This window comes from Lissotriton vulgaris, chromosome 5, assembly GCF_964263255.1.
Source record: "Lissotriton vulgaris chromosome 5, aLisVul1.2, whole genome shotgun sequence".
Classification (NCBI taxonomy): Eukaryota; Metazoa; Chordata; class Amphibia; order Caudata; family Salamandridae; genus Lissotriton; species Lissotriton vulgaris.
In genome coordinates, this window is record NC_141693.1 from 711198687 (window position 1) to 711226256 (window position 27570).

Below are 27570 nucleotides of genomic sequence, written 5' to 3' on the forward strand. Positions count from 1 at the left end.
GGGATGTAAGAATTAGAGTAATAATTTGGAAGGGGGGACGTCTAAAACTTAACAATATCTGGTTAGGTCACTACATAATTCTAGGAGAATCTTTGCTCAACCTCTGATAGACTCAGCACAAGAAATTAAGCAAATCCCTACATAAATGTGTCATAAGTTCAAGCAGTAATGAAGGTGGATGCCAATATGCTGAAGTGCAGAATAGTATACCACTGCCCTGTCTGATTTCAAGTTGCAAACAGCTAATGAGTAAGTAATTATTCTGGTGTCTGCAGCGTGGTCCAGCCAGTCAATTTATTAACATCCTCTTACTTCAGAGTGCTGCACTTAACCCGGTCATTGCTTAAATTGAGAATCTCGTTCCAGAGGAGCTAGCTTTGATCCACCTTGGCATAAAAAATGGCAGAACAGCAGCAATCGGTCATCATTCAACTAGAGCTCTATAACTAACCCCGGTAAAGCACATAGCTGTAGAATGGCCTGCATATCCATTTCCTTTATCTCACAAGTTACAGAAAATGATCTTTTATTTTAACTTGCCGCACATAAGGAAAATATAGTTTTACTTACAGAGTGGCAGCATAAAACATTGTTCACTGGTGATTGAGGACTGACTGAGAAGTAAAAGTTACTTACCTTCAGTAATGCAAATGCTACTTACCAGTATGCATCAGTTCTTGGCATGTAGGGCTGCTGACATTCATATCTGTGCATAGATCGCCGCCTAGTGTTGGGTCCGGATGATTGCACATTGTTGTCGTGGAAGAGTCTTCGAAGTATCACGAGATAGGTGGCTCCTCCCCTGGACTACAGTGCGCATGGGCATCGACTCCATCCCCAGATTGTTTTTAGCCATTGTGGCCGAGATGGAGTGAACTTTGTGAGTGATGACCATGCTATGAAATGTATTTAAATACTGCAGCTGCTACAGGCGCCGGGGAGGAGGGCGGGCGATATGAATGTCAGCAGCCCTACATGCCAAGAACAAATGCATACTGGTAAGTAGCATTTGCAGTTCGAGGCATGTGGGCTGCTGAATTCATATCTGTGCATAGAATACATAGCAGTCCCTCCATTAGCGGCGGCCGCCCGTGCCAGCTGCAGCAGTTTGGAAAAGTGTCTTGAGAACAGCCTGCCCTACAGCTGCCTGCTGCTTGGAGTGCACGTCTACACAGTAATGTTTAGTAAAGGTATGTGTGGTAGACCATGTGGCTGCTCTACATATGTCCTCTAAGGGAATGTTTCCAAGGAAGGCCATAGAGGCCCCCAACTTTCTGGTGGAGTGGGCTCTTGGTGGAATAGTAAGAGTGCGTTTAGCTTTTGCATAACAGATCTGAATACATTTCACGATCCACCTAGCAATACCAGCCTTGGAAATAGCGTTACCTTTGTGGTGTGACGCAAAGGCAACAAAAAGCTGCTTAGTTTTTCTAAAATCCTTGGTCCTGTCAACGTAATACATCAGGGCCCTTTTGACGTCAAGGGTGTGGAGCATCCGCTCCGCCAGTGACTCAGGATTTTGAAAAAACACCGGCAACTCAATTGTATGGTTTATGTGGAACTGAGACACAACCTTGGGTAGAAATTTAGGGTTAGTGCGGAGTACTACCCTGTTAGCATGAACCTGGAAGAACGGCTCCTGGATTGTGAAGGCTTGCAGCTCACTAACCCTACGTAGCGATGTAATTGCTACTAAGAAGGCCACTTTCCAAGTCAAGAACTGAAGTTCGCATGAGTGTAGTGGCTCAAAGGGGGGACCCATCAGTCTTGTAAGAACCACATTGAGGTTCCATTCTGGAGCTGGTGGGGTCCGTGGTGGAATGACCCGTTTGAGTTCTTCCAGAAAAGCTTTGATAGCAGGCACTTTGAAAAGTGAAAGGTGCTGTCTATTTTGGAGGTATGCGGCCATCGCAGACAGGTGAATGCGGATGGAAGTATATGCCAAATTACACTGGTACAGATGGAACAGGTAACAGATGATGTTCTGAATGGAAGCATCTAGTGGATTAATGTTGTGGTTTGCGCAATAAATGACAAACCGATTCCATTTGGCTGCATAACAGGCTCTAGTAGTGGGCTTCCTTGCCTCCCGAATGATGTCCATACAATTGGGAGGAAGGTTGAGGTAGCCAAACTCTAGGACTTCAGGAGCCAGATCGCCAGGTTGAGCTGTCGCGGATCTGGGTGCCGAATGTCGCCATGGCTCTGCGTCAGAAGGCTGGGTGTGAGATGAAGCCTTTGATGCGGTACCACGGACAGTTCCAGAAACGTGGTGTACCATGGTTGGCGAGCCCACGTTGGAGCAACTAGGATGAGAGTCATCGAATGTTGCCTGAGCTTGCGTGCCACCAGCGGTATCAGGGGTGCTGGGGGAAAAGCGTACGCAAATTTGCCTGACCAGTTCATCCATATCGCATTGCCCTGCGATTGCGGGTGTGGGAACCTGGCGGCGAAGCTTTGGCATTTTGCGTTCTCCCTTGTGGCGAACAGGTCTATCTCTGGATGACCCCATCTTTGAAAGTACGGTTGGAGTACTGATGGATGTAACTCCCACTCGTGCATCTGGTGGCTGTGCCTGCTGAGCAGGTCCGCCATCTGATTGTCTTCGCCTGGGAGGTGTTCTGCCATGAGGAAGATGTTCCTCTGAATGGCCCACTTCCACATGCTCTGAGCCAGATGAGACAACTGCGGAGAGTGTGTTCCTCCCTGTTTCTGAATGTAGTACATGGCGGTCATGTTGTCCGTCCGGATCAACACGACCTTGTTGCACAGATGTACTTTGAACGCCTTTAAGGCCATGAAGATCGCCATCAGTTCCAACACATTGATGTGCATCTTCTTCTGCTGTAGAGTCCATAGTCCCTGCACTGTGTAATGGAGTACATGCGCTCCCCAACCCTGGAGAGAAGCGTCCGTCGTCAGGATAATCTGTGGCACAGGCTCCTGGAACGGTCGGCCCTTGCAAAGGTTTTGTGGATTCCACCAATGCAGAGAGTTGTATGCCCGACCGCTCACCAACACTAGGTCTTTCAATTGCCCGTGAGCCTGAGTCCACTGACGTGCTAAGCACTCCTGAAGCGGGCGCATATGTAGTCTCGCGTGCGGGACAATGGAGATGCAGGAGGCCATCATGCCTATCAACTGCATGAACACTCTTGCTGGAAGCGAGTGCTGAGGTCTGAATCTTTGGATCAGCGACTGAATGCTGGCGATTCTCACTGAATTCGGCTGCGCAGTGGCCGCCAGAGTGTTTATGGTCGCCCCCAGATACTGCCGTATGTGGGCGGGCTGGAGATGGGATTTTGGGTAATTCAGTGAGAATCCCAGATCGTGCAGAAGGTGAATAGTGTGGGACACGTGGTCGGCGCACTGCTGGTTCGACTTTGCCTGAATGAGCCAGTCGTCCAGATAGGGGTAGACGTGGATGTTTTGACGTCTTAGATGCGCCGCCACCGTTGCTAGGCACTTCGTGAAGACCCTGGGCGCCGTTGTGACCCCAAAAGGCAGAACCTTGAACTGGTAGTGCTGGTCTTGAATGGTGAACCTTAGATACTTTCTGTGTGAAGGATGCAGGGGAATGTGAAAGTATGCATCCTTGAGATCCAGAGTTGCCAGGAAGTCTCCCTGCTGAAGCAGTGGGAGAACCTGCTGCAGAGTGAGCATATGGAAATGTTCTGACAGAATGTACAAGTTGAGAGGTCTGAGGTCTAGGATGGGCCTGAGGGATCCGTCTTTCTTTGGAATGAGAAAGTACAGGGAGTAAACCCCTGTACCCCTTTCCTGCAGTGGAACGAGCTCTATTGCCCCTTTTTGCAGCATGACGTTGACTTCTTGCTGCAACAAGTGCAAGTGCTCGCCGGACATAGGACGGCTTTTTGGAGGTATGTTGGGTGGAGTGGATGTGAGCTCCAGACAATAACCGTGTTGGATAAGAGATCTGACCCACCTGTCCATGGTGATGGATTTCCACACGGGCAGGAACTGCTGGAGTCTCCCCCCGAACGGTGTTGCGTGGTCGGGGGGCAGTGATAAGGCGTCACTGTTTGCTGGCGGTGGAGGACCTGGAGCTGTTATTTCCACGTCCTCTGCCTTTGACGTTGTTGCCACGGTATCCACCCCGACCCTTGTTGGTATATGAGGATTGGGTGTTACTTTTATAAAATTGCGTGGATTGTGACGCCTGACCCCTTGAGGTGCCTCTGTTATTGGAGCGGCGAAACGAACCACCCCGAAACTGCTGGGACTGCAGGGCACCCATAGATTTAGCAGTGTCAGTGTCTTTTTTCATTTTCTCTAGGGTGGCATCCACTTCTGGCCCAAACAGGTGGTCAGGATTGACAGTTTGGTTTAGGATGGTAGTCTGAATGTCCGGTTTAAAGCCTGAGATTCTGAGCCATGCATGTCGGCGCAGCAGAACGCTAGTGTTTATAGCTCGTGAGGCGGTATCAGCCACATCTAGAGCACACTTAATTGAGGCATTAGTGATAAGTTTTCCCTCCTGAATCAACATTTCCGCACCCTCCTTATACTGATCTGGTAAGTGCTGTAGAAGGGTCTCTAGAGTGTCATAGTGTGCCCTGTCGTAGCGTGCAAGTAGCGCCTGCGTGTTGGATATGCGCCACATATTGGCTGCCTGCGCAGCAACACGTTTCCCCGAAGCCTCAAACACTTTTGATTCCTTGTCTGGGGGAGGAGCATCACCCGTGGTCTGGGAGTTGGCTCGTTTACGTGCGTTGGAGACAACCAGAGAGTCTAGCGGCAACTGTCCTTTGATGTACGTTGGATCAGTGGGCGCTGCCTTGTACTTCTTGTCAATACGAGGATTAATGACTCTTGCCCGGGTGGGCTCCTTGAAAACCTCTGGCGCATGTTTTAACACTCCTTTGAGCATTGGCAGTGTCTTGACAGTTTTTTCTGCCACTGAGAAAGTGTCAAAAAGAACATCAACTGGGTCTGCATGGAGGTCGACGTCATGATTGGCGGCAGCCCTTTCAATTAAAGCGTTGAAGGCCGCAGAGTCTTCCGTTGGGGAAGTTTTGGCAGCAAAAAGCTGCGGCTCGTGTCCCGAATGAGGGTCCCCAGGGTCGCCCCCAGCAGACCATGGCTCTGTGACATCCTCGGGGTCTGAGTAAACTGGATAAGCATACTCATCCTCGTCTTCTCCATCACCCTCCCCAGCATTGGAATGAGTGGGTGAGAGTTCCTGACCTTGCGGAGATGCAGGCTCCATAGGGGCAGATGTACCCGCAGAGTCCAACTTCTTCTTAAGTGGGATGTGGAAATGCTCCAACGCTGGCTCCGGGGTGATTTTCCGTTTAAGGAGAGATAGCTTGCCTGTGTTGGCGTCGATGACCACCTCTCAACGCTCCTCCTCCGCCAGTGGTTGGTGTCGTGGGTTTGGAACCACCGACGATGCCTTTGGAGTCGAAGCCAACTTCAAGGGCACTCCGGCCCCAGGTTTCGCTGCGAAAGCCTTATGGCGCCGTCCTTGGCGGCAGCGTGAAAAGAATTGGCGTCTGCGCCTTCGCCGGTTTCTGCAGAGGCTTGGGCGACACAGTGTCCTTCGGGTCGACCGCCGCGGCCCCCTCCCGAATACGCTGAAGGGAGTCTGTGACCTTCTTGGTAAACGAGGCAGAGGGACGGATCGGCTCGAGAGAGTCCTCCGAAGCCGGATTCGGGTCGGCGACCAAGGCCGCAGTCTTCGGAGCCGACGTAGCTCCCCCCTTCGCCTTGTCAGATGGGAGCGGTGTAGCCAGAGCCTTGGGGTCAAGCGGTGCAGCCAGAGCCTTGGGGTCGTCCTGGCGCTTCTTCGGGGCCTTCTTATGGTCATCGACCTTCTTGGCGTCGACTCGACTCTTCAGAGCGTCGACCAACTTCGGCGACGACGCGGCCGCGTCGGGCGTCTTCGCCTTCTGCTTCGACACCGTAGTCTTCGGGTCGGCCATTTTGGCGTGGCTCTTGAGCTCGACGGCCATCTTGGATTTCTTCGGCGCCAAGGCCTCCGAAGTCTTAGATCCAACCAGTGCGACTTGCACTTTCGGTTTCGATACTGGTGGCGTCGACACTGATGGTTTCACTTTCAGTTTTTGCACCGGCAGTGGTGCCGCACCAATGTCCGTGACTGGGCCGGAAGGCGGAGCCGTGGGACGGGTATCGAGGTCTTGGGTAAGGCCCGAAGGCGATCCCTCGACCTGGGCCTCATAATGGTGGCTGGCCCCGGAGTCAGTGTGAGGAAGCTCCTCCTCCGAGCTATCCTCTACGGTGGCAATGGCCCCGTCGTCGTCTCCTACCTCCTCGACGACTTCCTCGAACTCCTCATCTTCTGCGTCGTAGCTTTTCTCGAACTCTGACGCCGGGTTAGAGTCCGAGACATTCTGGATGGTGTCGTCTTCCACATCCTCCTCGAAGATGTTCGCCGGAGGGGGTGCCGAGCTCTGGGCCTGAAGTCTAGCGGCCCGGCGTAGCTTGAGAGTCTTCTTCGACCGGAACTTGGAGCAGGCCATACACTTGGCCTCATCGTGGTCCGGCGACAAGCACTTGTTGCACACTGGGTGCACGTCGATGTGTGGGTACTTTGAGGCACACACTGGGCACCTCTTAAATGGACTTCGTTCCATGATGAAGTAGTCTGGAGCGTCGTGTAGCCCTGTGCGGCCCGACAGCACGCGGAAGGGCAGCAGTTGTTCGGAGCCGAGGAATAACCAACCCGAACGATAGACAATACCGACGCGAGTCCTAAAGACCTTTTGGTCTCAAGTAAAGAAAGTTAAACAACTATCGATTCCGACAGAGGGAACCGAAACACATCCGAACCCAATGGCGGAAAAAAACAATCTGGGGATGGAGTCGATGCCCATGCGCACTGTAGTCCAGGGGAGGAGCCACCTATCTCGTGATACTTCGAAGACTCTTCCAGGACAACAATGTGCAATCATCCGGAACCAACACTAGGCGGCGATCTATGCACAGATATGAATTCAGCAGCCCACATGCCTCGAACCGTTATGTCTTGTAGAGACACTGTCTAGCCGCAGATTTATTAACTTTTGAATTCTCCCCAGCCACCAGTCTGGAACTGGAAATTTTTCAGCAGAACCTCTGCACACCGGTGGAAGGCGGTGTACGGCCCCACAATGCCTTCAACTTCGGTGATGATGTCAGATTCTGGACAGACAGGTGTTTGTTTCAAAATACTCTACAAGTTCATCAAAAATAAAAAAATATAATAACAAGACATTGGGAACTTCTTCAACATGAACCAGACTTTGGAGGTATTTTTTTGCAAAAACCAATGTTTGCATACAAAAGATCAAAAAACCTAAAGGAGTTGTTGAAAACACCTATAATTAAAAAGAGACAAACCCATAAAGGGATGAAAAGATGTATGAACTGTGTGCACTGTCACAATGTGATAGTTGGAAATACTTTACATCACCCCCAGACAGGAAAAACTATCGATTTACATCATGACAGTGATTGCAACTCTAAAAACTTGATTTACTACATCAAATGTCCATGCGGCAAATTGTATGTGGGGAAAACGGAAAGAAAATTAAAGACAAGAATATCTGAACACAAAAGTACTATCAGGAATGTTAACGTTAAAAGCAATTTAGCTAAACATTGGTCAGAAAATAGGCATAACATCTCCCAGCTACAGTTTTCAGTTTTGGAGAAAACTGAATTTCAAGAAGGAGTGGATCTCACCAGATCCCTCCTACAAAGAGAGATATTTTGGATCCGGTTCCTAGGGACTCAGGAACCAAAAGGTTTAAATGAAAAGATAGACTATACATGTTTTTTGTAGTAATGATACTGTCAGCTAGGCTAGAGGCATGTAGAGGTTTTGGCTAAGCCTCTCTTTAGCATGAGTATATTTGATTAAACTCATAACATATGTGTATCTGAGTGTTTGAAATGTAAACCATGCACTGTTATTATATTATATAAATTTTTTTTGAATTTAAATCTACTCTTTGTAAATGTATTTTTTATTTTTATTTTGAGCACCTCTCCACATTTTATTTTATTTTGAGCACCTCTTCACTTTTTATAAGTGAGCGTTAGTGGTTTCACTGGAATAGAGGTTTCTGTTTTGTTAGGGCGGATTTAGCAACGTCGTTCAGTTTGTGTTCACTGCTGTGAACCCATGATCTTTATTGCCACTTTTCATTAATCCCACGTTTGTTTCGAGCGTTTCTGGTCCACCGGCTAGGAGGTTTACCTCTGTTTCGTTTTTGAGACTGCACTAAAATGGCGCGCCCCAGGGACTCGGTCCAGTCCGTTTTTACTGTCGTTAGTTAACTCAGAGAAAAACGCGTTTTAAACCCGGAGAGCCCGGTGTTGAGTTTGAAATCGGCAGGAAGTATACGAAGGAGCTGGTGATTAGCTTTAAGGTAAGAAGTGGCGTCCGGGAGGGATAGCGGTAGCAATGTATTGTACTAGCAACACGCAGCTAAGGATGGTTTTACATTTGTTGCAGGTGGGAACTTTGAATAGATACGGAAACGCGGTGGTTTCCAATTAAAAAGAATCGAGGTAAGAGGAAGCTTCGATAGGTGGCTCATTGGTTTCAGGGTGTTGGTAAATGTATTTAGCAGTCATTTACAGTTAGAATTTGTGTTTGCAGGAATTCCAACTTCTTGGTTCTGTTGTGAGTATACGCATTTGTTAACACATTCACTCTTGAGGTGAGGTGGTGGAGTTTTAAGGTTTATCAGTGCATGATGTAGTCATTATACCTCTATATGAAATGTAAAGTGATTGTTTGTTGTTTTGTGCATCCGTACGTTTTTGAAACTTGAATCTGATGAAAAATGGATAACATTATGAAATTGTTGACATTAGATGTTCATATTTACAGGCCCCTGAGGAAGAGTCCAACTAGGACTCGAAATGCATCGGGCTACGTCAACTATACGATGTCAAGAAAGACTTTGTTGATACAGTGAAATATTTTGAAATGTTTTGATTTTTGAATATATGTTGAAATTTATTGAAAATGAACTGATGATTAAATATCACACTGTCAAATAACAATGGTGAAATTGGTTATGTGAAAATTGAAATTGTTAAAACTAGGATGAAAAACTCAGAATGATGATATATCTAGTGTGATCCACTAGCAGCAACAGTGCGCAGGGGTTGAGTGGTCCATCCACTTAAGTTAGGTTGTTAGTTTTGCAGGCACGGAAGGAGGACAAACGTGCCACCGCTGCAGCACGCATGTGTTAAACAAAGAGGATTAAAATAATATTTTCGTTAAAAGAAGGAGTGCCTTCCACTTCATTATCTCGATGATGTCAGTGGAACCATTTCAGTCCCCTAGGTGTGCAGACGCCAGTTTCTTCTGTGAAACTTTGTGCACCAGAACAAGGAGCCACTACAGAAAACTGGCTATGGAAGCTGTGTGCCAAAAAGATCAAAAATCTTTCAAACAATAATAAAGAAGAAACATCAAATACCAGAACAACAAAACATAGGACATCGTGAAACCCTGGGCCTTGGTGAATTACCCTCCTGTAAGGGAAGACACCCTTACACTCTATAGTCCATTTATCAACGGTATCGAATGGCATGGTAATAGCAAAACAAAACCTATAAAAACAACACCAAGCTGTTTGTTAAATCACATAATTACGTGACTTATTGATAACGCCAATACAAAGTGTGATGATGCAAAACAAAGACTTTCAAAGAAAGAACAAATAAATCCATACCGCCCACTGGTGTCCAAACCAATGTGAAAGAGAAAATACCCCCGCCCTACCGACCACACACATTTGGAAATGGATGATTAGGCAACATCCAAGCAAAACCTATGTGGCCAGGCCAAGAGGTCTGTTAAGCCCCAACATAAGTTGAGATAGTGATCGTCGGTATATAAAACCAGTACGGAAAAAGGTATAACCTTTACTTCATAGATCATTCATAGAGTGAGGAGGATGAGCAGGGACTTAATGAATCTGCAGCTAGACTGCCTCTACCAGATATCATATTACTGAAGGAAAGTAACTTTTGCATCGGATAGAGAAATCTAGCCACATATTCCTTAACTTCTGAATTAAATACCATAGCTATACCCCCCTTGGAGGACGGTATGCGAACTAATCCTACAAAAGTTCTCAAGGAAAACCAGACGATCAAAACTAACAACTGGCCAAATGTACGTAGGAATAGCATAACAAGAGCTTAGCTCGATAGAATCCATGAGCACTGTCACAGAATATATCAATCATAAACAACCCTAAAGGCACAAGAGAATTGGTCCTACAAGGAGAAAAAAATCCCCAAAGAACCATCTGTCAGTTATTCGACATTAACCTCTATCCCCCAAGGGGAAGTACAACTTGTTGACCAAAAGGGTCGAGTGCTAGACGAAAGTCAAGTAATAGCAATTCTTCACAACAATAAAGCAATATCAGAGAAAGAACTGCCATGATAAAATCCAAAAAAGTCTCTCTGAACTCATTCCATTATACCAAGATGAATGAACACCAAAATAAAGATTAACAATATCTCCATGGTAAAGAAAATTCTGTTTGAACTAAATGACCACTTGAAGATTACATAATGCACTGTAAAGAGAGTGAAATTACACAAATAGGTTTGAATTTAATATTGATATTCATCAATTATGCCAGTCGTAATTTTATTTTTTTCCCCACAAAGGCCTGTCACCTGGACACATACATAATATATATAAAATTGTATCACAATAGACTCCGAGTGGTCTGACAACAAAAAGCATCGCTGGCCCACACTTACTGCTGGATCACAGGTATCTACAAAGTCTGCGCCTGCATTGCCTTCAGTGTCATAGTCCGAAAGTCTGAACAGGACTACAAGCAATGGGCACTCTCAAAATACCAAGGCAAGTAAAAGAATTAAAGGGAACAGACCCATTAGTGTAGTATCAAAACATTAATTAAGGAAAAAACTAAATATTATAATGAATAATTTTTAGCAACAGGCATATGCACCAACACCTGTGATACGAAACACAAGTCCGCCTTTAGAAATAACAGCCAATATTTCCTAAGTAACTGTAAAACACAGAGAAAAAAGATCCATACCTAAAAAGGCAGGTAACGAATATGCTACTTACCAGTATGCATCTGTTCTTGGCATGTAGGGCTGCTGACATTCATATCTGGGCATAGATCGCCGCCTAGTGTTGGGTCCGGATGATTGCACATTGTTGTCCTGGAAGAGTCTTCGAAGTATCACGAGATAGGTGGCTCCTCCCCTGGACTACAGTGCGCATGGGCATCGACTCCATCCTCAGATTGTTTTTAGCCATTGTGACCAAGATGGAGTGAAACTAAGTGAATGATGACCATGCTAGAAGTATGTGTGAACTCTGCAGCTGCTACATGCGCCGGGGAGGAGGGCGGGCGATATGAATGTCAGCAGCACTACATGCCAAGAACAGATGCATACTGGTAAGTAGCATATTCGGTTCGAGGCATGTGGGCTGCTGAATTCATATCTGTGCTTAGAATACATAGCAGTCCCTCCATTAGCGGCGGCCGCCCGTGCCAGCTGCAGCAGTTTGGAAAAGTGTTTTCAGAACAGCCTGCCCTACAGCTGCCTGCTGTTTGGCGTGCACATCAACACAATAATGCTTTGTAAATGTGTGTGTGGTAGACCATGTGGCTGCTCTACATATGTATTCCAAAGGGATATTTCCAAGGAAAGCCATGGAGGCCCCCAACTTTCTGGTGGAGTGGGCCCGTGGTGGAATGGTGAGAGTACGTTTGGCTTTCAGATAGCAGATCTGAATACATTTAACTATCCACCTAGCTATACCAGCTTTGGAAATGGGGTTACCTTTGTGTTGTGGCGCAAAGGCAACAAAGAGTGGTTTAGTTTTCCTAAAATCCTTGGTCCTATCAATGTAATACATCAGGGCCCTTTTGACGTCAAGGGTGTGGAGCATTCTCTCTGCCAATGACTCAGGATTTTGGAAAAACACAGGTAATTCAATAGTTTGGTTAATATGGAATTGAGATACTACTTTAGGAAGGAATTTAGGGTTAGTGCGAAGCACCACTCTGTTAGAATGAATTTGTATAAATGGCTCTTGGATAGTTAGTACCTGGAGCTCACTAACTCGTCGCAGCGATGTAAGCGCTATAAGGAAAGCTACTTTCCATGTCAAGAATTGAATCTCGCAGGAATGCAGTAGTTCAAAGGGGGGACCCATCAACCTAGGGAGGACCACATTGAGGTTCCACTCCGGAGCTGGCGGAGTCCGCGGAGGAATGACTCGCTTGAGTCCTTCTAGAAAGGCCTTAATGGCAGGCACCCTGAAAAGTGAGAGGTGATGCCTGTTTTGGAGATAAGCAGCCATTGCGGATAGATGTATGCGAATGGAATCATAGGCCAAATTACATTTGTACAGATGAAAAAGATAACAAATGATGTTCTGAATAGATGCATCTAGCGGGTTAATGTTGTGGTCTGCACAGTAAATCTTCCAATAATCCATGGGGAGGAGCAGGGGACTACAAAGAACTTATCACAGGTCCCGTACCCTACGAACATTATCGTAATTGGTTCAGACGCCATTTGTTATCCTGTGTACACTGACCCCCCTTCTTCTTCGCCGTTCCTTCAAGGGGGCCAGGACAAACATTTGTTGACTTTTTCAGCTCAACACTGTAGCTAACTTGGGAGACTCAGACAACCATTCCACTTGGAATCGTGCGCCAATTCTATTCAGGAATACTTTGGGGTCATTTTGCGATCATTCTTCTACACCAGCTTCATAGCCCTGATGAAATTCCCTAGGCACGAAAGGGAATGAAACGCGTTGGCTGTGCCGTTGTATTTTAAAAGGAAAATGAAGAAAGCATTAAAGAAAAGAACAGAAGATTCACATAATCAATGAACTTTTTTGTGCTACTGACTTCATCAAGTGCACCTCTCTATTTCTTTTGTATTATTGCACAGTAAATGACAAACCGCTTCCACTTTGCCGCATAGCATGCTCTTGTGGTGGGCTTCCTCGCCTCCCGGATGATGTCCATGCAGTCAGGAGGCATGTTTAGGTAGCCAAACTCTAAGACCTCAGGAGCCAGATCGCCAGGTTGAGCTGTTGCGGATCTGGATGCTGAATGTCGCCATGGCTCTGCGTCAGAAAGCTGGGTGTGAGGCGTAGTCTTTGATGCGGTACCACAGACAGTTCTAGAAACGTGGTGTACCATGGTTGGCGAGCCCACGTTGGAGCAACCAGGATGAGAGTCATCGAGTGCTGCCTGAGCTTGCGTGCCACCAGCGGTATCAGAGGTGCTGGGGGAAAAGCGTACGCAAATCTGCCTGACCAGTTCATCCATATCGCATTGCCCTGCGACTGTGGGTGTGGAAACCTGGCGGCGAAGCTTTGGCATTTTGCGTTCTCCCTTGTGGCGAATAGGTCTATCTCTGGATGACCCCACTTTTGGAAGTACGGTTGGAGTACTGATGGATGCAACTCCCACTCGTGCATTTGGTGGCTGTACCTGCTGAGCAGGTCCGCCATCTGATTGTCCTTGCCCGGGAGGTGTTCTGCCATGAGGAAGATGTTCCTTTGAATGGCCCACTTCCACATGCTCTGAGCCAGATGAGACAGCTGCGGAGAGTGGGTACCTCCCTGCTTCTGAATGTAGTACATGGCTGTCATGTTGTCCGTACGGATCAACACGACTGTGTTGCACAGATGTACTTTGAAAGCCTTTAGTGCCATGAAGATTGCCATCAGTTCCAGAACATTGATGTGCATCTTCCGTTGCGGTTACGTCCATAGTCCCTGCACAGTGTGATGGAGTACATGGGCTCCCCATCCCTGGAGAGAAGCGTCCGTCGTCAGGATGATCTGTAGCACAGGCTCTTGGAACGGTCGTCCCTTGCAAAGGTTTTGTGGATTCCACCAATGCAGAGAGTTGTATGCCCGACCGCTCACCAACACTAGGTCTTTCAACTGTCCGTGAGCCTGAGTCCACTGACGTGCTAAGCACTCCTGAAGCGGATGCATATGTAATCTCGCGTGCTGGACTATGGAGATGCAGGAGGCCATCATGCCCATCAACTGCATGAACACTCTTGCTGGAAGCGAGTGTTGAGGTCTGACCTTCTGTATCAGCGACTGAATGCTGCTGACCCTCGCTGAATTCGGCTGTGCTGTGGCTGCCAGACTGTTTATAGTCGCACCCAGATACTGCCGTATGTGGGCAGGTTGGAGATGGGATTTTGGGTAATTCAGTGAGAATCCCAGAACGTGAAGGAGGTGAATGGTGTGGGACATGTGGGCGGCACATTGCTGGGCGGACTTCGCCTGGATGAGCCAGTCGTCCAGATAAGGGTAGACATGGATGTTCTGTCTCCTTAGGTGCGCCGCCACTGTCGCTAGGCACTTTGTGAACACCCTGGGTGCCGTGGTGACTCCGAAAGGCAAAACCTTGAACTGGTAGTGTTGGTTTTAGATGGTGAACCGGAGGTACTTCCTGTGTGAAGGGTGCAGTGGAATGTGAAAGTACGCATCCTTTACGTCTAAAGTTGCGAGAAAATCCCCCTGACTGAGCAACTACAGCACTTGCTGCAGTTTCAGCATATGGAAGTGCTCCGACAGGATGTAGTGGTTGAGGGGCCTGAGGTCCAGGATGGGCCTGAGGGACCCGTCCTTCTTTGGTATTAAGAAGTACAGGGAGTAGATCCCTGTGCCTCTTTCCTGCACAGGCACGAGCTCTATTGCTCCTTTTTGCAGCATGACGATGAGCTCCTGCTGCAATAAGTGCAAATGCTCGGCAGACATAGGACGGTGTCTTGGGGGTATGTTGGGTGGAGTGGATATTAACTCCAGACAATAACCGTATTGTATAAGTTTTCTGACCCACCTGTCTGTGGTGATGGTTTTCCAGACTGGCAGGAACTGCTGGAGTCTCCCCCCGACCGGTGTTGCGTGGTCGGGGGGCAGTGACAAGGCGTCACTGTTTGTTGGTGGCTAGGATCTGGAGTTGTTGTTTCCACAACCTCTGCCCTTGTCGCTGTTACCACGATATCCACCTCGACTCTTGTTGGTGTACGTGGACTGAGTGTTGCCGCTGTAGTACTGCGTGGACTGGGAGAGCTGTCCTCTGGAAACGCCTCTAGTGCTTGAGCGACGAAAAGACCCACCCCGAAACTGCTGGGACTGCAAGGCACTCATGGATTTAGCAGTTTCAGTGTCCTTCTTAATTTTTTCTAAGGTGGTGTCAACCTCCGGGCCAAACAGGTGATCTGGATTCACCGTTTGATTAAGGATGGTGGTTTGTATTTCTGGCTTAAATCCAGAGATTCACAGCCAGGCATGTCGTCGTAGCATAACACTAGTGTTGACAGCCCTGGCTGCGGTGTCAGCCGCGTCCAGAGCGCACTTAATTGAAGCATTAGAGATCAGCTTCCCTTCCTGAATAAGCATCTCAGCTGCCTCCTTGTATTCATCAGGCAGGTGCTGCAACAGGGTCTCCAGCGTGTCATAGTGTGCCCTGTCATACCTCGCCAGAAGCGCTTGTGTATTAGAAATGCGCCAGATGTTGGCCGCCTGTGCTGCTACCCTCTTCACTGATGCCTCAAACACCTTAGATTCCTTGTCTGGGGGAGGAGCATCACCCGTTGTCTGAGAATTAGCCCTCTTCCGGGCATTCGAGATGACAAGGGAGTCCAGAGGCAACTGTCCTTTGATGTAGGTAGGATCAGTAGGCGCTGACTTATACTTCTTTTCGATCCTAGGGTTTATCGCCCTGGTAGGCTCTTTAAATGCCTCACCAGCATGTTTTAAGACACCTTTCAGCATAGGCAGAGTCTTGACAGTTCTCTCTGAGACTGAGAAGGTATCAAAAAGGAAATCTACATCAACAGGGTCAGCATGGAGCTGGACGTTGTGATTGTTAGTCGCTCGTTCAATGAGGGCATTGAAAGCTGCAGAGTCTTCTGTAGGAGACGTTTTCGCAGAATATAGTTGAGGGTCTTGTCCTGAATGAGGATCACCTGGGTTAGCACCAGCGGCCCAGGGTTCGTTGGTATCCTCAGGGTCTGTATAGACAGGATAGCTGTACTCATCCTCATCATCGCCCTCCCCAGCGTCCACATCAGAGTAAGTGGGCGAAACATTATGAGTCTGTGGAGAAAGTGGTTCCACCAAGACAGGAGTGGAAGCAGAGTCCTTCTTTTTCTTGAGAGGAATCTTGTAGGACTCCATTGGACGTTCTGGGGCAATTTTCCGCTTGTGGAGGGAAAGCTTGCCCGTTTCAGCATCAATGAAGTGTTCTTGCTGCTCCTCCACTGAAGGTTGTCGAGGCTGTGGGCTGGGGACCACCGTTGACGACTTCGGCGCCGAGGAAACCTTGTCGGGACCTTAGGAGCGAAAGCCTTCGGCGCCGTCTTCGGCGGCAACGTAAAATAAATGGGCGTGGACGCCTTATGAGGTTTCTCAACCGGCTTAGGAGGCGGAGGATCCTTCGGTCCGACCGATAAGGTCTTGTCCCTGATGCGCTGTAGGGAGTCCGTCACCTTCTTGGTGAAAGCGGCGGATGGGCGTGCCGGTTCGACGGAATCCTTTGAGGCCTCACCAGGAGTAGACTCTCGGAGTGCGCCGCTTTTGGCCCTGTCCTGTTGACCCGAAGGTTCTCGAGACTCCGCGTCATTTAGTCCTTTCTTCGGGTCACCGAGAGCTTTCTTCGGGTCGCCGAGTCCTTTCCTGGTGTCGACCGTCTTCGGCGCCGACGCACTCGGCTCGACCACCTTGACTTTAGTCTTCGGCGCTGCAGTCTTCGTCTCGACGCCCCTGACTTGAGCCTTCGGCTCGACAGCACCCTTCTGCTTCTTCGGCGCCGAGGGCTCCGAGGCCTTGGATCCGACCAAAGCGATGCGCACTTTCGGTTTCGAGGACGGCACCTGCACAGTTTCTTGTGTCGAGACTGTAGGTTTCACTTTCGGTTTTGATTTGCCAGGGTGCGGCTCAGCAGCAATGTCCGTGGCCGAGCCCGAAGGCGGGGCCGTAGAACCCATCGTAAGATCTTGGGTAAGGCCTAATGGCGATCCCTCGACCTGAGCCTTATGAATTGGCACGGCCCCAGGGTCAGTTTGAGGAAGCTCTTCGTCCGAGCTATCCTCCATGGCCCCGAGGGCCCCATCGTCGTCTCCTAACTCGTCGACGACTTCTTCGGCTTCAAACATTTCGGCATCCGCGTCGTAGTCGTAGTCCGACGCGGGGTTCGACTCACTGATGTACCTGATAGATTCTTCCTCGACATCCCCTGCATCGAAGACGTCCACAGGCGCCGGTGCAGCATGCTGGGCCTCCTGGCGCGCAGCTCGTCGAAGCTTAAGCGTCTTCCTGGACCTGAAGCGGGAACAAGCAATACACTTGGCTTCATCATGGTCCGGCGACAGACACTAGTTGCACACCGGGTGGACGTCGATGTGGGGATACTTCGAGTTGCAGACGGGACATCTTTTAAATGGACTACGGTCCATGATGAACGGTCGATAGGGTCTGAAGCGTCGAAAGCACGCGGGTGTAAGGAATCCGGCTCGGGACCGAGCTGGAATAACTAAGACCGAACGCAAGACTATACAGACGATTAGACTTAAGACCTTTTGGTCTTAAGAAAGTTTTTTATCGATTCCGACAAGAGGGAATTCAAAGACATCCGAACCCAATGGCGGAAAAAAACAATCTGAGGATGGAGTTGATGCCCATGCGCACTGTAGTCCAGGGGAGGAGCCACCTATCTCGTGATACTTCGAAGACTCTTCCAGGACAACAATGTGCAATCATCCGGACTTAACACTAGGCGGCAATCTATGCATAGATATGAATTCAGCGCCCACATGCCTCGAACCATATAACCTCCAGACAGATGCAAAAAGCATTGTGGGAGAACGACAAAAAGAGCTTCTTATTAAGCCTAAAAACTCCAACCATAAATTGTATGACAAACAAGTAAGGAAACTGTAGCTAGAAGTCTCCATCAGACTGTTTCAGACACTACCTATCACACAGCATAAGATACAGAGTTCACCCTATTATTTTCCAGCAGAGAACAAATGAATTACATATCCCCTCCACAGAGGAGAGGGCAACTAATTTGTGTCTTCCAAACAATGCACAATAAACTTTTTACAATTTTCCAAAAAGTGAAGCACATATAATAAAAATGTAGATATGTAGTACTCTCAGAAAGAGAAAACAAACTGCACCATAAGACACATAGTCCAAGAGGACTTTAATAAAGGATGAACCACAAGAACCTGTATTCAAAACAATACAAAACGTAGGCCCTGAATCCATCAGCGACATAATAAATATGCACATCACAAGAGAAGTAAGTACATACTACGCTGATTACTCTAATGAGTAAAGACAAGAATGTGCCTATATACCAGACTTACCACTGGCATACCAACATTTCCCTATGAGAGAAAACGAAAGGTTGAAACCATTGCACATTTTAGCATATTGAACTGCTTCTTAGAAGCTTGCGTCAGAAAATCTCCCATACAAGACATGTCTCTTGACACGAACATCTTGAGCACAAAGCTCATCCCCAGAGGTCAAGGAACAAAGGGAAACCGCCATATGTCATCTACATCAATACCAGCCTAAAAAAGCGAGAAAACAAATGGTACTGCGAATAAAACATCTGCACTCAGGAAGTGGTCAAACCAACAAAGGACATGTAAAATACCCTAACAAAGCTTGCACGTTTATAAAGAACTAGCCTGCATCTCGTGTATAAAGACAAGTTGTGATGACAATTTGTGTTTCATGCTAACACAGGCACCCAGAGCATAGAATTTTTGGATATAGAAATTAAAGTGGCTGACTCTAAACTGGAGGTGGTTCTTTACGTAAAAGACAGTGAGAAATACTCTCTTACAATTCACCAGTTACCACCCTAAGAGTAAATAAGAAAGTATAGCCGTGGGCCAATTTTTGCGCCTGAGGGCATAACTGTACCAATCTCAAAGTTATGATCTCAGAGCTGTAACAATGAAGACAAAATTTATCAACCGTGGCTATCCCAGACGATTAGTCCGCGAAGCATATAAAAGAGTACTTTTTTTTTATCAGGACCATCTGTAACAAACCTCAGAACACACTGAACTGTCCAAACTAGTATGCGTGAAAAGACATTCGGTCTACAATGAAAAAATATGTCAAATAATCAATGCCCAGTGGCCCATTCTGAATGCGAAAAATTAAACTAATACCACCCTCCCACGCCCGATGTGTGCACACAGAGGGAACAAGAACTTAAGAGATCTGGTGGTACATTCACAGATGCAAACTAGAGCTCCATTTATACAAAAAAACATCTGTGTATAAAATGCAATGAAGGGTAATCAAAAACTGTTGCTCCTTTAGTCAAATAATATATGGAGAATGGCCACACCCCAGATGACATAAGGTGGCTTATCTTAGAGACGATCGAGAACAGACCTGGTTTAGATACAGAAGAAGTAAGGAAACGCAGGGAAGTGTTTTGGATTTTTGTTCTAAATACTCGCACCCAAGGCTTAAACTTATAAATACCATGGGATCAAGCAATACACTATAATAAGGGCTAAGTGTCCCTTTTATTATCTGAGTACATCCGTCAGTTGTTTATATCCAAATATGTTCCACCTTATCCAACATTTTCCAGTATCTCTAACTATTCCATCTTGATACACTTAGGATCTATCTACTGTATCTTTTGGTTACAAGTGGTAAATCTACCGATATTCGGGCGCATCTCTTAGTTCGACATCAGTGGTAATGCTCTAACATTTGTTGTGTTAACAGCTCACTACAAAGTGATTATATCTTCTTGGCCATTTAAATTTACTTTCTTGCTTTTAGTACTGGGCTAGTGTTAGCTGTTTGACACATACTGTACGTATCTTCTCTTTGTCATAGAGACTTATTCAAATGTTATGCCCCTATTATAGGGCCACATCTCTTGTTATCAACTTAGTCATCATATTTAGCCCACGAGATATGAGTCATTACACAGCTTAACCCCTGTCCAATATGGCTGCCTTTTCTTGGACAGGTCAGTTACTAAGCAATCTGCTTGATAGAATTTTCAAGCATTCATCTAATTAGCGGGTTGCCCATTAACTGAGTATTACATTATAGGGTTGTTGGAACTTTAAACTATTATCTTTAAGAAGTGACTTCTAATTTTCTGTTATCATTTCCATATACCTCGTTAATATAAATAGTATGTTTAGACCCTGAAATGTTCATAAAATAACTGGGACTTGTGAACGGGAGGTTTTCCTTCCATAATATTAGCATGACGCTATTGCTTATTAATATAAGTATCCCAATCCATCATTGATTTTCCATGCAACTATTGTTACTCCAATATGGCCGCTCCGGTTGTTCAAATCCTGTACACACATGTGGGTGGTTCAGGGATCATGTTACCCTATGACGTCCGCGTGACTCGCTTCTTAAACTGCGAGTTTTTAACGAACACCTCCCATTTTTCACCGGACCTGTCCTATACTGTATGTGGAGGTTTTGTTCCCACGTGGGCTGCGGCCTCTCATCTGGAACACGCCGCCCAGACCAAGGAGTGCCGTCGACAACAAAATTATTATCAATTAGACGGTAAGCCATGGTCGCTCAGCGTGAATGCATACTTTAAAGTTTGTTGTAGTAATTCTACAGCTTAACAGTGTCTGAGGCATCCAGTGATCGTTCCCCTCGTTTTATACTCACAGTATGATTATAAGGCATTTTTGCGCCACTCCTAGTGGCATTATTTTGATCAAAGTTACAACTCTTGAGTGTAGCTTAACTATACCTATTAGCAACATAGTTTATGGTCGGACATGCCCCTATTTGAATTCAGCATGCCCACATCAGGCGTAGGTAGTGGCATACGTTAGTATTTTATTATACTTATAATCTTTGTGTATATTACTATGGAAGGCAAACCTCATGTGTATTAACCTTATAGTCGAACTTGTCCTCATCGTCTTTTGCAGGTTCATATTTGTCGACAGTATCAAAGTCATCATTATATTGCATCCTGCGTCCTTCGGTACGTCTACATTTGTATAACTAGAGTTTTCCAATATTCACGTGGTGTCGTCTTATAAGGACATTATAGGCAATTTTTGGACCAACTCATATAATTACTCCAACCAAGGGCATGTGAGTTTTTAATGGTTCTGAGTTAGATTCTATGGTACTCACATGTAACAGTGACAATACTGTTATAGCTATTTTTAGCCACACAGAAGTCACAATTTCCAACATTGTAGGAACCGCACAAATCCTAAAAGATTGTCATTATTTCTGACATTTTAGGTCCTGTACATATACCACTGCATGAGGAAAGCAGAGGGAGGAGAAAATAGATCCTTTTTTCCTTGTAAGTTTCTGCCATGAGCGGATTAACTTCAGTACTTCGATAACTATAGGTGTATTGCTAGCATACTTATATTCTCTTTCTAGGTTTTGTATGCATACATAAATGGAATTTTTCATTCTTTCTTTGTCCTTAGAATATAGAACAATATTAGGTTGTCCGCACAGGACTTCAAGTATAGACTATCCTTAGCCTGGTATTACTCTATGTACAAGGCTATTAGCATCTTGGAACAAAATTAGGTAAGCCTTTTTGATTATGGGATCATTATAGTAAGAACACTTTGGCATGGCACTATCTTGCATGATACTTATTCACAAGTCACTTTAGTGGACTGCTCACATCACTGTTAGTATGTCTCCTAGTGACTGATCACCTGGGTGACACTATGATTTTCTTTACCACTATCACGTTTTTTAAGATCTCCACATAGTAAGCATGACTATGTGGTTGTGCACATGTACATTATCTTGTCATATACTCGGACTTTTCTTGTCTGAATTTCTCACTATATGTAAACCATTATGATCTTGATAATGGTTTTTCAAAAATAATGCAGAGTGTACCAGATGTTTTCTAGGAGTTATTGTGTGCATATAAACATTATTAATGTATAGGAGGGATAACGCATAGAGCTGATGTGTTTAAATTTACAGAAAATACCTGTATCTGAGGGGGCTTTTCCTGAAGAAGGCGTGTAGATGCCGAAATGCGCGTAGAACCACTTGGGAATTGCAGTCGCTTCACGACACAGATATACTGTTCTGAAAGTTATTGATGTCTGTATTTGTAAAAAGTCTGCGATAATTATAGACAATTTTTGTCATAAATATGCATCATAATTTGTTCAAAAACACTGTGAATCTATACATTTTCGAATGTTTTTTAATCTATACTAATATAATAAAGAGAGAGCCCAAACCTTTGAGGCGGGTAATCTCAGGAACCACAGTACCAATCACAACACCCAATAGAGCATTGGAAAGGACAGTTGCAGCAGATGGACATAGGCTATATAGCTGCCCACCATATACATTAGAAACGTAAAAGATCCTTACCGGCAAAGTAGTCCTTTGTGGGTCTGGGTGTGGGCGTGGGTGGGGCGCGGCATGACGACAAAAAAAAAGCGTTCCTTAAACGTGTGCGTTGTGCTGGGGGCGTGAACAAGGCCAAAGGGCGCAGCAATTGCGCGGCACCAAGGGGTGTGGCCAATGGGTGCGACAAACGGCAACAATCGTACGGCACATCCCCCCCCCCCAAAAAAAACGTGCCTTGAGGGCGTGTGGAAAACAAAAGTGTGCGTTGGCCCGGGGGCGTGGCCAAGGCCAATGGGTGCGGCAATTGCGCGGGAGCAAGGGGCGTGGCCAATGGGCACAGCAATTGTTGGGGCTTAGGCGGGGGCAGACGCGACTGATCGTGCCTGGGGGGGACAATAACTGCACAGTATCCTGTGCGCTGTCAGCCAGTCAACTCTCTGCATATAGGACCGTGCTTGCGGGGACACTAACTGCAGCGTCTCCTGCGTGCTGTCACACACTCAACTCTCTGAACAAGCGAATTGACACCAGGCGCACAACATCAACTAGGGCTGGAGCCGGGCTCAGGCGGCGGATGACGCGACTAAGAGCGCCTGCTGGGACACTAACCTTTGAACTGACTGCACTTTCACACACGCACAGCGTCTCCAGCGCGCGCTGTCACCCACTCAACTCTCTGCATCAACAACTTTACACCACAAGCACAACATCAAACAAAACTGGAGCCGGGCCTCAAGCGGGGGATGACGAGATTCAGCGTGCCTGTGGGGACACGAAATTTACAACTGAATGCACTTTCACACACGCTTACCTACAGAAGTGGAGTACATACACACTAGAGACATCTGCTAATACTTCTTACTCCGAGGTACACACAGTATCTGCACACACATGCCCAACTAGTGTGACACTTCATGCTAAAAATGTTGTCTACTGCGAGATTTTAAAATAAATTTCCCTTGCCTATTACACACATAGGCAAGGGACATGATAGTTATTAATTAAAAGGATATCCCCCTCCCCTACCTACCCAATCTGATAGAGACGTCTAGCTGCAGATTGCTTAACTTTTGAAATCTCCCCAGGCACCAGCCTGGATCCGGAAATTTTTCAGCAGTAGCTCTGTGCGCCGTGGGATGGCCTTGTGAGGCTTCGCGATGACTTAGACTCCGATCATGACATTACTGGAGTCATACAAGTCCACTCCGGCGCGCAGACTTCAGTTTCTTCTTTTCAGAGCTGTAATACAGATCTGGAAAAATGGTTCCATGGGTTGTTTTTTTTCTTGACATGCTTTGACACTTTGCATCGGTGCAAAAGTGTGCCTTTGTCTAATGTCTACAAGATTCAAACCTTGTGTGTATTGTAGAAAACAAATGTCGGTGACTGACCTGAATACAATTTGTATGTGTTTTTTATGTGAGCACCATGATGCCGAGAATTGTGACTTCTGCCAGAAACTAAAACCAAAGTGGATATAGGAGCGGCATTTGAAGGTGATGGCGGCACTTGTGTCACGATCCTCTGAGGCTTCCTAGCCTCGGTCTTCATCATCTCGGGAAGAACACTTGTGGGGTCGATCTAGGAGTTGAAGCCGTTCCGGAGAACGTCATTTTCCCGTGAAGTCAGAAGTTAAGCGGATGAAGTTGCAGGATTCTCGGACTTCGCAGCATGGAGACTCTGTTTCCCTTGGCCCCTCCCGTTTGACTGTTGAGGAGGCCGTACGCGACTCCGCACCGTGTCTCCCCGTGTTTTTAGGAGACGGGAAGTCTGGCTCAGATGAGGGGATATTATAAATCCTTGCACCTCATCTTTGGTACCCCATCTCCCTTTGGAGCACATTTAGGCCCCAAGGAGGTGAGTGAGGCACTGCTAGAGGGTTTGCCCTCAGTGACAGTTGAGACATCGGCGTTGGTCGACGTCGGCTGACGCTGCTTTGGAGCAGGTCCACAATACTTCTGGATCTCAACCTACACCGTCTGACTTTGATCAGCCGACTCCGACTGACGTCAGCGGCGTTGGTCGAAGTTGTTTCTCCTTCTCCGTGTAGGCACACTGGACAGTGTGTAGTCTGCTATTCAGACTGCGGGGAATATGCTGGCTTTGATTCCTTGTCAGCAAGAGGTTGTACAAAGACAGCCTGTGTCGATTGAGGCAGGGCCCTACCTGTCCATTTCTGATATTAATGTGCCTAAGATGGAGGAGAGCTGGTTGTCTGCGCTGAGAGAGCCTAGTGGCCTGGATTCTTCAACAGCTTCAGGATTGCTTCCCCCCCCCACCGCCACCCCCAAACCCCCCCTGGCCTCGCTACGGAGGCAAGTTCCTCCATCGCACACATGGTAAGGAAAGTGGCTACAGTTTTTAATTTGTCACTTCCTACGATGCAAAGGTCCCCAGACCCTTTGATTGAGGTCCTTTTTCAGGGACAGACAGGGAAAGAACCTGTTCTTTCATTTGGGGAGGCCCTTTATTAGGTCTCGCCTACGCAGCGCATGCGCTGCATAGGAAAGAGACCTCTTGAGATAGAGTTGGCTTTCCAGGCAAAAACGTGCACGAGTTGCATTGCTTTCAATGCAACGCGTGCACGTTTGGCAATTTTCTTGCGGGAGCCAGCGGCGCCATATGTTGGCATTTATTGCACGCGCTCCGCAAGGGAAACGCTGCTTGCTCTCGGCCGCACTCCAACCCCCCTCCACTTGCGCGAGGCGCGCGCGCTTGTTGCCTTGGTCTTCTGGTTCGCATTCAATTTCTGTCAGCCTACGAGAGGTGCCTTTTCCCTGCCAAACTCTACAGACCCCCTCCTCGTGCCCTGTGTAAGTAAGCACGGCAGAAGAATCCTAGGGCACCTTGCATCCGCGGACACCCACAGCTGCAGGCGAGGGAGGCAAACAGCATGGTGTGGCTGCATCAGTTACGAATCTGTCAACAATGCTTCGGCAGCGAAAGTAACAGCCCTCCCATGCACTAGAGGTGCTGTGGTCCCGGTAATGCTGTGCTGATCTATATGAGCCTCTATGGGTTCTTTCCCTGTCTGTCCCTGAATAAGGACCTCAATCAAAGGGTCTGGGGACCTTTGCATGTAGGAAGTGACAAATTTAAAACTGTAGCCACTGTCCTTACCATGTGTGCGACGGTGGAACTTGCCTCCGTAGCAAGGCCGGGGGGGGGGGGTGTTAAACGGGGGTGGGTGGGAGATACCCTGAAGCTGTTGAAGAATCCAGGCCACTAGCCTCTCTCAGTGCAGACAACCAGCTCTCCTCCATCAGATGCACATTAATATCAGAAATGGACAGATAGAGCCCTGCCTCAATCGACACAGGCTGTCTTTCTACAACCTCTTGCTGACAAGGAATCAAAGCCAGCATATTCCCCTCAGTCTGAATAGTCGACTACACACTGTACAGTGCGCCTACACGGAGAAGGAGAAACAACTTCGACCAACGCCGCTGACGTCAGAGTCGGAGTCGGCTGATCAAAGTCTGACGGCGTAGGTTGAGATCCAGAAGTATTGTGGACCTGCTCCAAAGCAGCGTCAGCCGACGTCGACCAGCGCCGATGGCTCAACCGTCACCGAGGGAAAACCCTCTAGCAGCGCCTCACTCACCTCCTTTAGTCCTAAATGTGCTCCAGAGGGAGATGGGGTACCAAAGATGAGGTGCAAGGATTTATAATACCCCCTCATCTGAGCCAGACGCCCTGGCTCCTAAAAACACAGGGAGACATGGTGCAAAGTTGCGTAGTGCCTCCTCAACAGTCAAACGGGAGGGTCCATGGGAAACAGAGTCTCCATGCTGCGAAGTCCGAGAAGGCCGCAACTCCATCCGCTTAACTTCTGATTTCACGGGAGAACGACGTTCTCCTAGATCGACCCCACAAGTGTTCTTCCCAAGACGATGAAGACCGAGGCTAGGAAGCCTCAGAGGATCGTGACACAAGTGCCGCCATCAACTTCAAATGCCGCTCCTATATCCACTTTGGTTTTAGTTTCTGGCGGAAGCCACAATCCTCGGCATCATGGTCCTCACATAAAAACCACATACAAATTGTATTCAAGGTTTGAATCCTGTAGACATTAGACAAAGGCACACTGTTCCACTGATGCAAAGTGTCGAAGCATGTCAAGAAAAAAAACAACCCAAGGAACCATTTTTCCAGATCTGCATTACAGCTCTGAAAAGAAGAAACTGAAGTCTGCGCGCCGGAGTGGACTTATATGACTCCACTAACGTCATGATCGGAGTCTAAGTCATCGCGAAGCCGCACAACGGCATCCCACGGCGCACAGAGCTACTGCTGCAAAAATGTCCGGATCCAGGCTGGTGCCTGGGGAGAATTCAAAAGTTAAGCAATCTGCAGCTAGATATCTCTATCAGATTGGGGAGGTAGGGGAGGGGGATATCCTTTTAAATAATAACCATCATGTCCCAGTTGATTTAATTCATTCAATATATAAATTAAGAAAACAAACAGCAATTAATTAAACACAATACTATATTTTCAACAATAAAAAAACAAGAACCATCAGCAATTTTAGCAAACAATGCATCTGCTTATGAGAGAAGCATTGCACAAGTCTATTACAATTAAGATTATTAAATTATCTGAATACATTTCCTAACCCTTAACTCAGTAAAAAGTTGCAATCTACTTGTGAAAAGCTGGCAAATGGTGCACACTTCTGCAAGAAGGCACCCTGGACCAATCCAAACAAATCTTATTGTGATTTTAGTGGTCTTAGACAACCTTAGAAAGCTCTCTAAGTGGTTTACCAGCAGTGGCTTAGCCCAGAAGGAGTGTAAAGCAGCTTGTTTTACCAGAGCATAATCTTATTGACATAGATTAAGTGAAAAAGAAACACATATTGTATTTATAAAACAATGTATTTATTATAAGACACTCACTAACACATCAAATCTATTTTTGTATCACAGTACAGCACCCACACTCTGACACATGATGGTCTCCTTTTTCCCCTGCTCTGCTTACTCCAAAACATGTTGTGGTCAAAGTTGAATCTCCGGAAAATCAAAGGGGATGAGATGCTCTAAAACTGATCCATGTACTGAAAATGTGTTGTTCAGGCAGTTTTTTATTCATAATGATGAACAATGTTTAGTTGATGTTAATGTTGAGTTTTTTTT

General features: G+C 46.9%; 1 protein-coding gene across 6 annotated transcripts in view; it reads right to left on the reverse strand.

Moving 5' to 3' along the window:
* GBF1 (golgi brefeldin A resistant guanine nucleotide exchange factor 1) overlaps positions 1-27570 on the reverse strand; it is a 2509897-nt gene that overhangs the window by 1577882 nt on the left and 904445 nt on the right. The window lies entirely within an intron of this gene.